This window comes from Taeniopygia guttata, chromosome 3 (genome assembly GCF_048771995.1).
Source record: "Taeniopygia guttata chromosome 3, bTaeGut7.mat, whole genome shotgun sequence".
NCBI lineage: Eukaryota > Metazoa > Chordata > Aves > Passeriformes > Estrildidae > Taeniopygia > Taeniopygia guttata.
In genome coordinates this window covers 76149253-76164917 of record NC_133027.1, presented here as the reverse complement: position 1 = coordinate 76164917, position 15665 = coordinate 76149253, and the positions used below count along the sequence as shown (strand labels likewise).

The following is a 15665-nucleotide window of genomic DNA, read 5'->3' as shown; positions in this document are numbered from 1 at the left end:
AGTTGTCCCAGTTTTCTATTAGCTCACTGCCTCCTGGGAGAGACTGGAATGTTAACGGGAGAGACTGGAATGTTAATGGTTAATGTCTCAAAACATTTGTCCATTTGCTGGGCCAGGTTTGCACCACCCCGCACAACTGAAAAGGAGAAGGAAAGTTTTTGGGTGAGTGGTGGTGAAATTTCTGATCCTCACAAGACAGAGGGGGCTCCCATGTAAACCTAAACTATCCTGACCCATTGAACTTTCTGTTTTGTCGGCTTTCCTCTACCCACAATGCATCAAGACTGTGACCATGACCAGTAGACAACTAAATGGCAACAATCAAATCTCCTTGCTGGTGGTGATATCTTCCTATACTTATCCTTTCTTTGTTTGTCTTTCTTTTCCCTTGCATATTTTCTTAAATGTTATTTTCATGCTTTTTTAGTGCTATATTTCTGTGGATAATTATTCTTAAACAAAACAGCTACACATTGGCTTTCCATTGCTACCAAATTGTTCTAAAATAAATCCTACATCTCTATATATTAATAAACACTGATCATCCAGTGTTGATCATCACAGAATGGCTTGGTTTGCAAGGCACCACAAAGATAAAGTTCCAATTGCCTTATCAGGAGCAGGGCCACCTTCTACTAGGCCAGGCTGCTCAAAGCCTTATCCAAACTTGGCCATTCCTATTTGTTCTATCATTACATGTTCTTGTAAATTGTTCCTCTCCAGCTTTCTTGTAGGTTCCCTTCAGTACTGGGAGGCTGTAATTAGATCACTTTGAAGCCTTCCATTCTCCAGGCTGAACATTTTCTTAGCTTTCCTCATAGGACAGGTGCTTCATCCCCCTAATCACCTTGACAGCCCTTCAGTCATTATAAGCTATCTGCAGTATGGTTCACTATTCTGTGTGTTCAGTCTTTCAGTGCTTTTTAAAATTCTGTTCCTCCTACTCCAAGCACAGAGGGAGAAGTCTCCAGGAGGTGACTGCTCATAATGTCATAAGGTGTTAAAATAAATTGTCAATAACTTCAATATTTTCTCTTCTATTAAAAAAAAAAAAACAAAAAAAAAAAAAAAAAAAACAACAAAAAAAAAAACAGAAACCTCACTTTTCCTAAAGAGGATTATTTATTTCAGTGTAGACATTTGATTTTTTTAAAAAAAAAAACTAGCATGACAGAAATTTCTGGCATGTGATAGAAATGGAATATTCCCAAATGTAGCTGATTTTTTTCCCCTTGATCAATCCACCTTGAAAGATGTTCTACATTACTTACCACTGGCAATGAGTGCATGATGGCATAGAATATTGGCATGTTTGTCACAGATACTTCTCTGCACCATGGATCCATGCCCAGTTTTAAATTGTCTAGCATTCTGATTACAAGTGTACCAAGTACCCTGATCAAGGTGATTCTACTATGCAATTTAATCATTTAAAGCTGGGCTTGCTTCCATGGTTTCCATAGTCAGTTTCCGTAAGTCCTGTGACAGTGCCAGAAACATGTCACAGGAAAAGGTCTAGATACAAAATCATTTTCTCAGGGACATTTCTTAAACCACTATTTCACATTTTATTGCTAATGCCACATACTGAGTTAGCCACAATTAACCCTGAAACCCCCTCTCCAAGGATGTACAGAAATTTATCTGTTCTCATTAATTCATTAAGCAGTAATTAATTAATTTATCTATGTTTCCCTCTGATGTCACCAAGGTGATAAATGAACAACTTCTCAGATGCCTCATTACCTTCTGATCCACTCTTTGCCGAACAAATAATGTTACGATCTCCACTTCTTTCTTGCAAATATGGAGTCTTCCACTCTGTTCTCCTGAACTCTTTCAAGACCCATTCCACAGCTCAAATCTGAACTATGTTTCTAGGTAGTAGAGGAAAGGGCAAAACCCAGCAGCACTATTTCACCAAGCGGTGTCTCAAAGTTTTGTTGGAGAAAACTATCCTTTGACTAAGAGACACCTCCAGGGAGAAAAGAGAAATAAAAGGTGTAGGAGCTTGCCATGGAAAAAAGCATTTTCTCCTTTTCAGTATAATTCAGGATAATTTATCAACCTTATCTCACCCTAGGATAAGGGTTAGAAAATGCCATTAGGATCAGAGTAGGTTTTGTGTAACAAGATAAAAAAATGAAATTCCTACCTGGATCCTCAACCAGTGCTAATATCTATGGTATATCAGTACAGATGCTGTAGAAGTGCATCAACAGCCTTACAGAGGTCTTTAGGATCACTGCATGTCCTCCTCTGACTGCTGAGTTTGCAGTATCTATCTCTGTGGGAAATCTCACTCCAAACTGCATATCTGTGAGGGCCCGGTGAACCAAACTGTTGCTCTGCAGGCATTTGCCCATCCACATCAAAACATCTGTAATGTTTGAACAGAAATGACTGGGAGTCACAGCAATACAGGGTAAGGATGGACATGTATTCAAGTCCACTCTGAATGAGAAGATAAAAGCAGTTTCTGATCTACTTGTGCACATTCATTTGTAACTTTACCTGTGATAGGATAGCCCTGAGTGGAACACTTATGGCAAGCAATGCACTATCAATAAACAACACATGTACTGAGGCCAATCTATACCTGAAAGGAGGATGACAACTTTTCTGCAGTTGGCGCAGCTGTGTCTTTGCAGTGGTGATGGATTCAAAAGAAAAAAAGTTCTGTATTTATTCCAAACCTACTGCTGCTGTGCATGGAGCTCAGACATTTCCAGGAGCATCACTTAATACTGCCCAGCAGCTGCTGCCTTAGTTCCTCACATCCTCTTGCTTTCTGTGCATTTTATCCCCCTGAGCAGACAAGAAGCAGAAGCAGGTGCACCACTGTCAGTTCTGGTGCCAGCACCCGAAGCAGAAGATTCCAACAGGGTGTATTTGCTGTTCTCTTTCCTCAGGCAGGGCGTGGGGTCATGGCCTCCTGCACCAATGCCATGGCACTGCTCTAACTGCTGGGGGAAAACAGAAGGTTGGAAGAGGAATCTTGCTTTTCAGTTCCATTTCTCCTTCTGCACCATGTGACAAAATGAAGTGTGACACTGCAATGTCAGCTTCCTGCATATAATCTGGATGCTGATTTTTAAAGTAACATTTTTAAAGAAGAAGAAACCATGAAAATTGCCCACAGCTCTGAGATAACATTCAGAAAAGCCAAGCCTTTTATTTTCTCTAGGCAGCTGACTCACAGATTTTTGCACTACTTCTCTACATTTTAGAGCAAACTGCTAGGTTTAGGAATACCTTATCTCTGCTTGCTGTTGCCCTTTCTCTTGCAGTCTCTTTCCTATGCAATGACAATTTTTAATCCATCAACTATAGTCCTAGAAAAAGAGAAACTGTTTCCTTGGCATTTCCTGCAGGTAAAAGCAGTCAGAAAGAAGCTGTAAATGTGGGGTTTTGGTGAACAGCACTAGTCCTAACTATAGCATAAAGAAACATTAAGCAGGAGAGAAGAAAGAATAAGATCAAGAATACCTGTGGTCCCAGTTCCATTTCCTGAAGTTCTCGATAGTACTACCATCACAAGTGGCAATAGAAGGGACATCGAAACACTTCTCCCAAAGTCATACAGTGGGCAGAAGTCAGTACAGGTACTAACAAAGCCAAGGTTCCTAGGGATATGTGCTTTATCCCTGAATTTCCTTATGGGTAAAAAGCAAAAGCCCCAGTCAATGCTTTCTCCATGGCTGGAGATTTTTAAAGCTGACTATGTGTGACTTCTGCTCTTCAAATGCCATATTAGGGACAAGACCACAACTTCTCTATTGGGTTTATTTGGTCTCTTCTCTATGCACATACCTATCTGTTGGGTTTCTACTTCAGCCCCATAAAAATATAGCTGGCTTCAAATCTTTACAACAGAATCAAGACAAGTGTAACAAGCAAAATATGTCTGCATTAGATTCATTTACTCAGGAAACCAGTGTTAACACATTAAAAGGAAAAAGTGCAGACTGCTGACACTCCTACCTGTAATTAATGCTCACTTATTTCCACAAGATCCCTTTCAGACAGTCCTATATAGGAATTTTGCATGTGGGAAACCATGGCAGCAAAAGTCTTCCTAAAGCAAGATAATGCCATTTACTGCCATGAATAAAAGGTGGAAATTACTTGCTCCAAAACTGTTGTAAGAGAGGTGTCACTGTTTTGTCAACACTCCTCAGGCTACAACATTCCAACTTTTATGAAAGAACATTAAAGTCACCACTAATCAAAGCCACTTGGAATTTTCAATCACCTGGAAGATTTTATCCTGATTTCTACAATCTTCCATTAGATCTCATGAGCAACAGAAGCCAGACAATAACTGAATTTACAGAAGAAAACAGTCTGAAACTGTTTTCAGAGGTGATGTTTCACAGCTATGACAGTCATCAAAAAAGAGCTTCCCAATGCCAGTACACTATCTAAGGCTTTCAGTTCTCTCTAGATTTGACTTACTCTCATAGAATAAAAGTTAATATTTAAAGCTCTCTCCTCCCACAATCTTCCTCTTAGTTTTTCTTTCATTGTAAAACTCAAAGGGTTTTCTGGCAACACACATGGTACCATATATTCAATACTAGTGTCTTCTTTAAGTTAGACAATTTCATATTACTAAATTGTGTAGAGCTTGCACCAAACACAAAACATTCTTCGGAGTAATACAGCAGCATGCTCCTGGTTTCAGAAAGATTTCCTTATGTTTGCCATCAGCCATGTAAGCAAATACTATATAATACATCAGCCATGCTAGCAATACAGAACACACAAGAAATGCAGCCTGCATTTACAGACTCATATGCCTGTGCAAAATGCATGCATTCAAGAAGTCATTCAGAAGTCATTCATATTCAAGATGACAGAGGAAATAAAAAATGGAATTTGTTTGATTAAAGATATTAAATAATATTACAGTATTGTAAAACATTGCCTATTGTTCCACTCTAACTGTGCTGGGCTGAATTTTTTACTGAAGAAAATGCCTTTTAAAAAAGACAGCATAAAGCTTTGCTTCTGAGTTCCCCATAGTGCAATGCATTTATTCACTCAAGTGCTGCAGGCCAAATGCCTTGCCTAGCTCCAAAGGAATTCAATGGGATCTGTACATGATACAGACAATCAGCTGATCACATAATTTGCAACAACAGTGTGGCCTGCAGGCCTTTCCTGTACCAGTGAACAAGGCAGCCATCCAACCTGCTAAACAGGCAAGGCTCCAACAGCCTTCAAAATGTGCAGACCCTCAAGAGCAGCAGCATCTTCTCTTCGGCACTGTCAAATCCCTCCCCTATATTGCACAGTGACTGGAATGGAACAGCAAAACCCTTCCACACCAAACCTGTGAATCCCCTGAGGTACCTTTAGAACAAGCAAGCAAGATGATATACCTACTATAGCATTTCCACTGAAGTTGTAGACATCTAGAGAAGAGAGAACAGAAGCTAGTCAGCTGCATTTCTGGTATGTGATGGGGAAAGATCTGGTGAGGGAGGAGAGAGCAATCTGACAGCACCATGTGCACAATTCAATAGTCTTTGTTTCTGCCTCCAGCACCACTAATATCAGACAGAAAGGAAAAACCCAGCTGTCCTAACTTGTAATCCCAGCCACCTCCAGAATCAGCCAAACCATGCTCTGGGCTTCCTCACAGCCTCTTGTTTCCTTGTGACCATTTTTCTCTTGACTTTCAGTCCTGCAAGCCACTTCACCTTTCTTATAGCTTTGAATTTGCACTGTGACATAGTGTAGGCTCTCCTCACATTAAATAAATAAAAAAAAAAAACAAACCTTCTCTGCCAAGGGCAAGGGAGACTGATAGTTTCCTTTAGGAATGTCTGCATAGCATATGTTAATATTAGTTAAAGTGAGGGCAGAGGGAGATGCTTTACATGTGGACAAGAATTTATGGCAGTGCTCTGTTGTGCTGTCATCCTTGGGCAAGTGCATTGCACAGGTGCAGACCAGCACCTACAGAACATCTACTGCCCCAACAGCATCAAACAATGCAAGAGGAGTTTACTAGCAGTCCTGTCCACTGAGGAGTATAAGACAGCACAGAGTGGGAGGAGGAAGGAGGAAAAGAAAACAGAGATCTCTTATTCTGGTGTCTTGTGTGCTTTCATCTTACTATTCATGTCAAAAGCTGCATCTGCCTTGGTGTGCTTTTCCAAAAGAAGGCTCTCTAGAGCTACTCTGACAGCTTGCTCGTTTCATCAGAGCTGCCAAAACACATTCCAGAACCATGATGTGGGGGAGCAGTAAGACTAAGAGGAACAGATACAACAAAAGACAGAAGAGGATACCATTAGAAAGTGGTAAGAAAAAAAGGAACAAATAGTTCTAAGCAAAATCGAGTGAAATAGAGAAAGGATGCTAAACAGGAGAAAGAGAAGACTGAAAAATACTGTTCTCTAGCTAGCACAGTGGCATGTTCACATCAGGAAGGATGCTTTTAGACCTAAGGCATGGAACAAAACACCAAGATATGTGGGTTCAGCTTTCATCTCTGACAGATTTTCCTATCTGATCTGACCAGAGACATCCATCTCCCTGTTTTTGGTTCTGTGGCTGCAGAACACCCTTCACTTCTTGGTGCTGCTCTCTTAATGGAGAAGAACTGGCTCTGAAACTGTGAGGGGTGACTGCCTGGTGGCCGTGGCCATGCCCTTGCTATCAGAGAAGTGGAAGGCAGGAACCTGCAGGCCATGTTCACTGTTTGCCACAAGCACCCATATGCAGGCATGTTCTCTAGGCCAGCTGTGGGACTCACTCTCAAGTGAAAAGCTTCAGACCTACCACAAGTTCTGGGGTTAACTCCAGTGTTCATTTTCTTGCTGTTTGAAACTTCTTTTGTCTAACCAGCAGCATCCAGCCTCTCCATTAGATACACACTGAGATCTCATATCCATTTTGTGCCACAGAAAACAACCTAAAAGATAAGACAATCCCCAGAAAGACCCAGTCCCTTTTCCACAGGTGTTTTCTGTCACCTGGGTTCAAGCTGTCTATGCACAAAGTGTACACACAAGAGCTTTTCTGCCACCTTTCTAGGCCTCTCAGCTAGCAGCCACTGCACATGGGAAGGGTTTGTTATTTAAAACTAACAGAAAACCAGAAATAAAGGCTGAACTGGGAAATGGAAAGCAAAGGATATGTACTTTCTAACAAAACAAAACAACAAAAAAAAAAAAAAGGAGAAAAAAAAAAAGGTGCACCTAGCTCAAAATCTGACTTCTTATACTGAAGAATTTATCACATAGAATTTTCTCTCAGGTCATATTTATTAACAAAAACTATGTAGGTATCACCACAAAAAAGCCACCACAGCTTGTTGTATCTTTGTCAAGAAAAGGCACTTGCCAACAAGCCAAAGTATGGTGTTTCTTCACAGCATTGATCTGTTCAGCCAGCATAACCTGACCCGGCCAAGCTCAGCTTGCTCCCTCAACCTGCCATTTCCCACTACCTAAACATCTCTTTGGCTGGCTCACAGACAGCTTCCAATAAAAGAGGGCCTAGCATTGATCATGGTATTTCAGATGCATCTTGACAAGTGCAAAATAGTGGAAAACAATAATTTCCTTTGACTATCTAGCTGTGCCCTATAAACACATTATCTGTCTTTACTTTCAGCTCACAAGAAGTCATAAATGGTGTTTCAAAATTTGCCAGTATATAGCTACCTCCTAGTTCTTCCATTGTATATTTTTCTTCTCTTTCTGGGGTAGTTTGTTTGGGTTTTGTTGGCTTGGGTTTGTTTCTTTTTCTTTTTTTTTTTTTCTTTTTTTGGTGGTCTTGGGTTTTGATGTTTTTTTTCCTGGTTTGTTTATTTGTTTGTTTGTTTGGGGTTTTGGTGTGGTTTTTCTTTTAGTTTTTTTTAATTTGTTGTTGTTGTTTTTTGGGGGTATTTTGTTTGGTTTTAGCTTTTTGTTGTTTTTTGGTCCCTCTTTGGTAGTACTTACACCAGTTTCCCCTACTAATACCATTCTGAGGCTAAGTCTTTGTGGAAAAATTCTGTAAAAATGATACAGTGAATTTCTGAACTGACAAGAAAGAATACATTACTCCAGCCAATCTGAAAAATTTTGACATGTTCTGCTTTGGGTCAAAAAAATACTTTTTCCTATCCTTATGAAAGACTGCCAAAGTTTGGTGGCTTAAAATACATCAAAATGTCACAGTTCATACACACTCAGATAAAATCCAGCAAGCAAAATCTCTGAGGGTTCTGTCTGAAGTGGACACACCTCATTTTCTTGCAAAGTTTAGCACTCCCTGAGCTGCACAGCTCTAGAACAGATGCATACCACTGCCATGGAGATCCATGTGGTAGCGGCTTCAGGTGAGGGTGGGTTTGCATTACTCTGGCAGAGACTATTTTGAGAAAATCACTTGGGAAAACTTCTCTATGCAGGCTTAGGGAAAAAAAAAAAAAGCCATGAACTCAACAGGAGGAGTTATACAAGACAAAGCTTGTATTTTAGATATGATAGGATGAAAAATGGTAAAGTTAAATATAGTTAAGAAAAGTTTAGTTTTACTGACAGACCTATGAAATTCCTTAGTCATATTCTGACAGATGTAGCTGATTGTCAGGCTTGGCTGGTAGCAAAGGCTTCTGCATCTTTTTTGTAAACAACTCTCTGCTCAGACTGCTTACAGCAGCGAGAAAAGCCCATCTTCTACTGGAAACATAAAATGTTTATCCACCACCTGCTAGGAAGGCTTTTGTTGCTTGAAATTTATCTTTTGAGTTCTGTGGAAAGCAAGCATGTATTTTAAATGTATTTTCAAATAATGAAGCAGTTTTAATGCCTTAAAACATGTTTTCTTCAAAATAAATAACAGATTTTATCACTTGAATTGACTTTTAAATGCTTGTAAAAAGGTTCAGGATGAAGCACCCTAGAGAGAATAAGTTTCTCAATTCCCAGAAAGCCAGGCTGTAAATCCCTTACTGCCAGTGGCAAACAGCAACTCATATGAATAATGCTGTGAGCACTGGTAAGAGCAATTCTTCACTGATGGGAATTAAGCTTCCATTTTTCTAGCTCAGTATAGCACAAAATGGTCACCATCAGTGGATGCTCCCTATGACATTCTTCAAAGTGAGCATCAAATATCCCTCTGGAAACATCTCTCAAGGAAATCCAAAAAAACCAAATCACCAGAAGTCACCATTTACTGCAGCAAAGATTAGGTGCCTTTTTGATGGAAAACCATATATTGATAAAAGGCTGCACTGGCAATTTTATTTTACAGAAGCCTGGAACCAAACACCACACACTATACAAACAACATAAAACAGTCAGCAGCAATTAATGCTGGTCAGTGTTGACTTGGGCTGAAGGTGAGCCAGGCACTGTGGGAACAGGGCACTCAGCTCTCCTACTAAACCCCAGCAGCTATTGTCATTTATAATAGGAGCCTGCCTGTGGAGAATTTGGAAGATAAATAATGGCATACCAGCAAGTATTTATCAACAACAACATCATTAAGACACTGGGACGGGACATTTTTTAGAAGTCTTCATCAGCTCTAGGAGAATTCATCCCTGCATACTGGCAGTGCTGTTAAAAAGAATAGATCAGTGGATTTTAGAGCAAAAGAACATTGCTAACAATTGTCCGACCTAAATATACAAAATCACATCCACATAAAATAAATGCCACTAAGTTCAAATAGTCCAGCATTCAAAATTCTCAAAATGGCAGTACTAAGGTTGTCTGCATGACCTTAAATCAGCAACCCTTAATTCAGGCTCCCTCAGCATGACTGCAGAGAATGGACAAGCCTCCTTAAATAGGTAGCTAATCAGCTGCTACTTTTGCCCTTGTATCTCAGAGCAGCAGAGAAGGCTTGCCACAAAAACACAGCCCCAGGACTGTCTGTCATTTCACAGGTCATTAGAGTCCCAGAGCAAGGCTCTCAGCGACCTCAGGCTGTGGCACTCACAGGGCATTCAGAAACACTATTTCGAGGCTGAGACTGAAGGAATGAGAAAAGCATAGACCAGATATTTAGAATCCTTTTGAAACCTGCCTGCTATTTTAAGAGTCTAACTCAAAAATTTAGAAGCTCTGCATCACCACTTTTAGTTGCACCTGCAGTCCTTTACAGGTAAGAAAACACCCACTTTTAGTTGTACACAAAGGAGCTTGTGTCCTAGCAATGCTACATTTCTCAGGAGCAATCTCATAACTACACTCTAAAAGAAATCTCATTCTTAAGTCTTTGCTGACCTCAGTGGTCTACCGTATTGGTAATATTCTTACCAATAAATACAAAGGCCAGAGGGAATGGTGGTGTGCCAGCCCTCTTCTTTATCACTCTTTAGCACTGGTCATGGTGTTCACATCAGGCTGAATAGCTCTGGGTTTCAAAGTATTCTTTCCTCAAATGGGTTTGTGTACATCTTTGGGCAATATTCTCATTCCATTAAATAAGATTTTTTGTGAGTTGCCACAGATACCACCAGCAGAACTGCCCTCTAAAACAGTCTTTGATACCACAGTGTCAGCACAATTAACTTTTGTTTCCAGAGCATCCAACTCAAAACAGATTCATATGTTCTGCCTTCCAGTACGCATATTTCAGATGGAATAAAGCAAATACTAAACCAGGAAAAGGGAGTCCACTTTGAATCATCCAGTATCCCTCAGAATAACCTAATCTGAACCCAGAAAGCAGAGTATCATCCAGTATCCCTCAGAATAACCTAATCTGAACCCAGAAAGCAGAGTATCATAGCTCAGAGGAAGGACAGAAGAACATACTTCTGTAGAAGAAAGACAAGTAGCAAACATCTGGTTCCTTAAGTCAGTTTGATAATTGAAACATTTCATATATGAACTTGATACCTCCCAAGAATCCATCCCTACTGCACAGCATAGGGCCAGACAGAGCCGCCCCAACCAGCAAGCCTGCTCTTTCCAAACAGTAAAACAAGCAGCAGGCACACACAAGAAATGCCAATTGCTGTTCTGGATCAGGCACTGGCAAAGCCAGCAGATCAAAGGCTCTACCTTTCCTAAGGTTGGAAGCTGCCAGAAAGCTCCATTCTATCACTCCTTCTCCAGCCCATGGATCTAGACAAGGCAGATCAAATTTTTTCAACCACAGGGAGAGCTACACCAGCATTCTTGCAAAGACATGAGATTTCCTGCCTTGCCACCTGGTTTCTGACTGTATTCATGAAATCTAATCCTCCCAGCTGCTGTACTGAAGAGGATGGGATTTGTGAAGGCTTTGAAGACCCCGGGCAGGTAATTCCTGAGGTAATTCTGAAAGCAAAACAAAGTGACAGTCTGCTTCCTGATCCGTTTTTCTAGGAAAATTACATTTTACGGCCAATTCTGTCCTTACACACTGACTATAAAATTAACTTATTAGCTGACTCAACTCCATTTTATGTGAAGGATTGAGAAGGATTGCCTCCAGCCCTTGTCCCTTTAACTCTAATTATCAAGTGTATACCAGATTAAATTCAGAATGAAGTAGCCGGGTCAGGCAATCTACTTAAAGTTTAATGGAAGTTAATGATTCATTGATCAAACTCATTTATGTCTAATTAAACCCTTCCTGCATTATAAAAGACAAGGGGGAAGTTTTACAATGCACCTCGCTCCCCTTCACATAGTGGATTTGCTGCAGAACTCCATGGAAAATTCACAGCATCTGCCTTTCGTGAGTGCATGATTTGGCAACAGCATGGTGGATTTAAAAGTATAATTATCTTGGATGACTTCAGCAAATGGGTGGGGTTTACACAATGCTGGCTGGTTTACACAATACTAATATCCAGCTGCACACAGCCAGACTGAAAACCGAGCTTGTATGCACCAGCACTAGCACCATGGTGGAGTCCAGGGAGCATGATAATAACCAGGCCTGCGTGTGGATCTCAAGTGTGAGCCCCACTGGAATGAGGCAGCAGTGATGTTAAGCCTGAGATAGGGAGAAAAGCTTCCTATTGCATGTGGATGCACCTGCATCCAAAAAAGAGAGTCTCTGCTCATGCTTCAAAACTGGCAAAGCACCTAAAGCATGGCACAGGCAGTGTTCAGCATTCACACATAACCAAGAGTGACAGGCAACCCACTGCAATGCTCAGGATTTATTCCTTCCTCCACTGACTGTGCCCTCTTACTAAGCACTTTCTAGACATCATCTTGTATATAAAGATGTGACCACACTACAACACCCCTACTGAGGGTCTATCCACCAGAACATGACTTTTGTCACAATTCTTCAAGACAGTATAATTTAATAGGAATACCATGTCCTACTTATATATTTATCATTTTGTTACACAGATTTAAAATTTATATCATTCTTGTGAAGAGTGATTTTTTTACAGTCTCGGGCTGCCAGGGTACAGAAAGAAAGCTTTACTTTTTTCTCTGTAATTTGAAGTTACTGGTCCTTCACATGTTAGATAGGACCACAGAATCTTTAAAATTATGCTTTTCAAGCCTTTTTAGATGTATAGATCCATAAGATGGTATACTGATATAGATTACGCTGAAGAAATAAAATTAAATGCACTCTAATAATTTTCCTTCTTCAGTAGTCTACATCCCTATCACTCCTCAAGTGTCTGAGTAACACAAGATAAAGCCAACTGACCTTGCAATTTGTTGAATAGTTTAAACAGTTTTGCATTGGAGCAAATGGTTTTCATGTGATGGCGGGATACTTTTTCTATCTCCCATGTTATTCTAGTTCTATGGTGTTTTGCAAATCTGTATGGATGTCTAAAGAAACTTGTTGGCCTATTCCTTCTGCTTCTTGCTTGTTAAGTCACAGTGGGGTATAGGTTTCATTGTCTTAAAAACTACATTCCTGCTGCATTCCTGATGATCCAATATAGCTGTCCTTTAAGAAAACAATTATTTATTGTTTACTTAAAAATGTTAATGTTTACTTAAATATGTTAATATGTTAATATGAATTGTTGCCTATATATTAAATAGATACCAACTCCCAATTAATATCTGACTTGTCCCAAAGAACCACTTTCAACCCGACCAGCTGTAGTTCATGCAAGTCTTTTAGAAGCAGCAAGTTGCTTCTTTAGTACTTTTTTGCTTGTAACTCTTTCCACCATCCTTTCCAAGCCTGGCACACCAGAAAAATGTGGCATCCTGCACTCTGCTAAATTGCAGATGAAACAGGCCTTCGGTAGCATTTCTTTTCATTTCCAAAATGATTTGCCATATATATATATACATATATATAATGGTTTGATTTTTGACAATTTTCTTTTACAAATCCTTAACAGTTTTAACTCAGTTTAACAGTGGTGAGTGGTTGTTGTTTTATGGCAGTAAGGCATGGCTCAATTTCTATTTTACAATAAATTGTACAGACCAGCTATGAATATACTGAATTTCATTCTCTCAAATGATACTGTTTGGCACTCTATTTTTGCCCAAATATTTTATTTTTTTATCCATAACTCTTCCAAGAAGTCAGTCAGTTCCCAGAAGTCTACAGAGAGCTCTGTAATAATCAGGCTGTTTGTATAATTTGCAGTGGAATGGTTATTTCCTTTTTTTTTTTCTCGAGGTCTGTTGGGAATGGCTTGTATTTTCATTGTTTCCTTTTTCCATTTGGACTGCATTTAATTTAACTGCAATTAAATCAAATGGAAAGTGCAAATTAATTTAGCTGTTACTGCAATTAATTCTATGATCTCTGAAAGACTTAGTCAAGTTTGACTGGTATATGGCCCCTCTGGGTTTCCAGAGACAGACTTTGATTCCAGGTTGGTCATGGATATCCTTTGGGGTGGAAAAAAGGAGTTCTTGGTGACCTAGGCATTATGACCCAACCACCTCTATATGTGCCACAATACACACTCAAATCCTCTTGATATTTCCAGCAGCCTTGAAAGACAGATGGGGTTTAACCTAGTTGCCAGACCATTGAGGGAGGATGATGCACATGAGTACTTGTAAATCTTTATTTTGTAGATTTTTTCCAATTGTTTTCAGTACCTGTCTTGTGTGTCACTCATAACTCTTAAATAGCATGAAAATTAGAGGGGAATCACACAAAAAGTGGAAACAAGAACATATAACCAAGAATGAATGAGGGAGTAACACAGCCCAGAAAAATAAAATCAAAAGAGGAATACACAAAATGAATTACAGCTGGCAAGGAATAGAAAAGGTTTCAAGGAGAATTTCAGTGATTGAATCAGAAACATTCTCTACTTTTACTGAAGAGAAAAACCAGAAAAAAATATGCACACTGTATCTTTGGAACAACAATAATGTATGACACAGACAAGACTGAAATACTGACATTTCCTTTTTTTTTTTTTTTTTTTTGACAAAATTGATAAGAAAGGAGAGATGAACATGGACCAAAGTAAGGAAAGGACATCTTTAAAGTATTAAGGCAAGATAGATACTTTCAATATAGCTGGACCTGAAAAAGCTTCCCCCTAAAGAATTTCAGGAACTGGTGGAAGCCATCCTTAACAATTCAGAGGACAAAAGTGTCTCTCAGAAATCGAGAAAACCAAAGCTGCACCAGTGTCTGTCTAAAATAACATTTTAATATGTATTAATTGAATTTTTGCCAGTGCTTAGGAAAATTCCAGCAAGAGATACTTAAATTATTAATTACTATGACCAAGAAGACAATAGGCTAATAAAAAGCAATAATAGAAAAGTGATAAATTATATTATGCCAGTTTTGTTTGGTATATTTAGTAGGATTACTGGCCTAGATGATAAGGAGAAAGACATAGATATGACATTTATGTTATCTACCTAAACTTTTTCACATACCTGCATGATATTCTCACATCAGGAAAATACAATTCACAGGAAATGTCAGTGCATGAATACCAGATTTTAAAACATGCTCACGTCCTATGTCAGAATTTTCAGTCTCAGGATGGGATTTGGATGGATCTGCAGTGAATCCAGTACTAGTCAGTATTTTCAATAATGATTTAACATGAAATAAAATTATATTTAAAGTATTTAGTCCAGTCCCTTGCTGAAAAGTATTGTTAGCATCTCAGATATCAAGTCAGAACCTTTGAAAACCACAGAAATAATTATAGGAAAACTTAAATTGAAAGGGACCGCAAGAAACCTTTAATCTAATTTTCTGCACAAAGGATCAGATGAAGTTTCTCAAAAACATTTTCAAGACCTGACTGGCCAAAAACAAGTATGGAGACAGCAGAAACTGCAGTTGCAACATACCAAAGGCAATCTGTTGCACTGTCCTCACTTTGAAAAAGTTTTCTCTTATATTCAAGCTCAACTGTTTTTATTTCCATTCATATCCATAGTCTGTCATCCTCCCACCTCTGTGAAGAATCTGACTCTTCTTGATGACTTCTTCATTGGTGTCGAGGGGGATTTGCCAGGTTTCCACAGTAATTCTCCCATTTAAATGTAGCTCTCCTTCCTCTCAATGCTCCCACACGATCCTAACGAGAAAATACATAATAAAAAAGGATACATGTTTAGATCTGGGAAGAAACAGTTAAATGCACAAATACAAAATGAGAAATAGTGAAGCAGTAGTGCTTCACATATTAACAGGCTCTTTCACTATCTTAATATATATGGTACATATAACACATTTGCTTGCTGTGCTAGGCACTTGTGAAGCTTTGGTTGAATTCACCCCAGAGT

At 39.3% G+C, this 15665-nt stretch overlaps 1 protein-coding gene across 50 annotated transcripts in view; it reads right to left on the bottom strand.

The window, feature by feature from the left end:
• LOC115494396 (uncharacterized) overlaps positions 1 to 15665 on the bottom strand; it is a 432669-nt gene that overhangs the window by 323487 nt on the left and 93517 nt on the right. For 43 of the 50 annotated variants that reach the window (XR_012054697.1, XR_012054698.1, XM_072926076.1 and 40 more), the window contains one exon: positions 15228 to 15457. The gene's annotated coding sequence lies outside the window, so the exon portion shown is untranslated. The remainder of the gene's footprint in view (positions 1 to 15227; positions 15458 to 15665) is intronic. The other 7 variants (XM_072926099.1, XM_072926102.1, XM_072926108.1 and 4 more) reach the window with 1 other exon arrangement.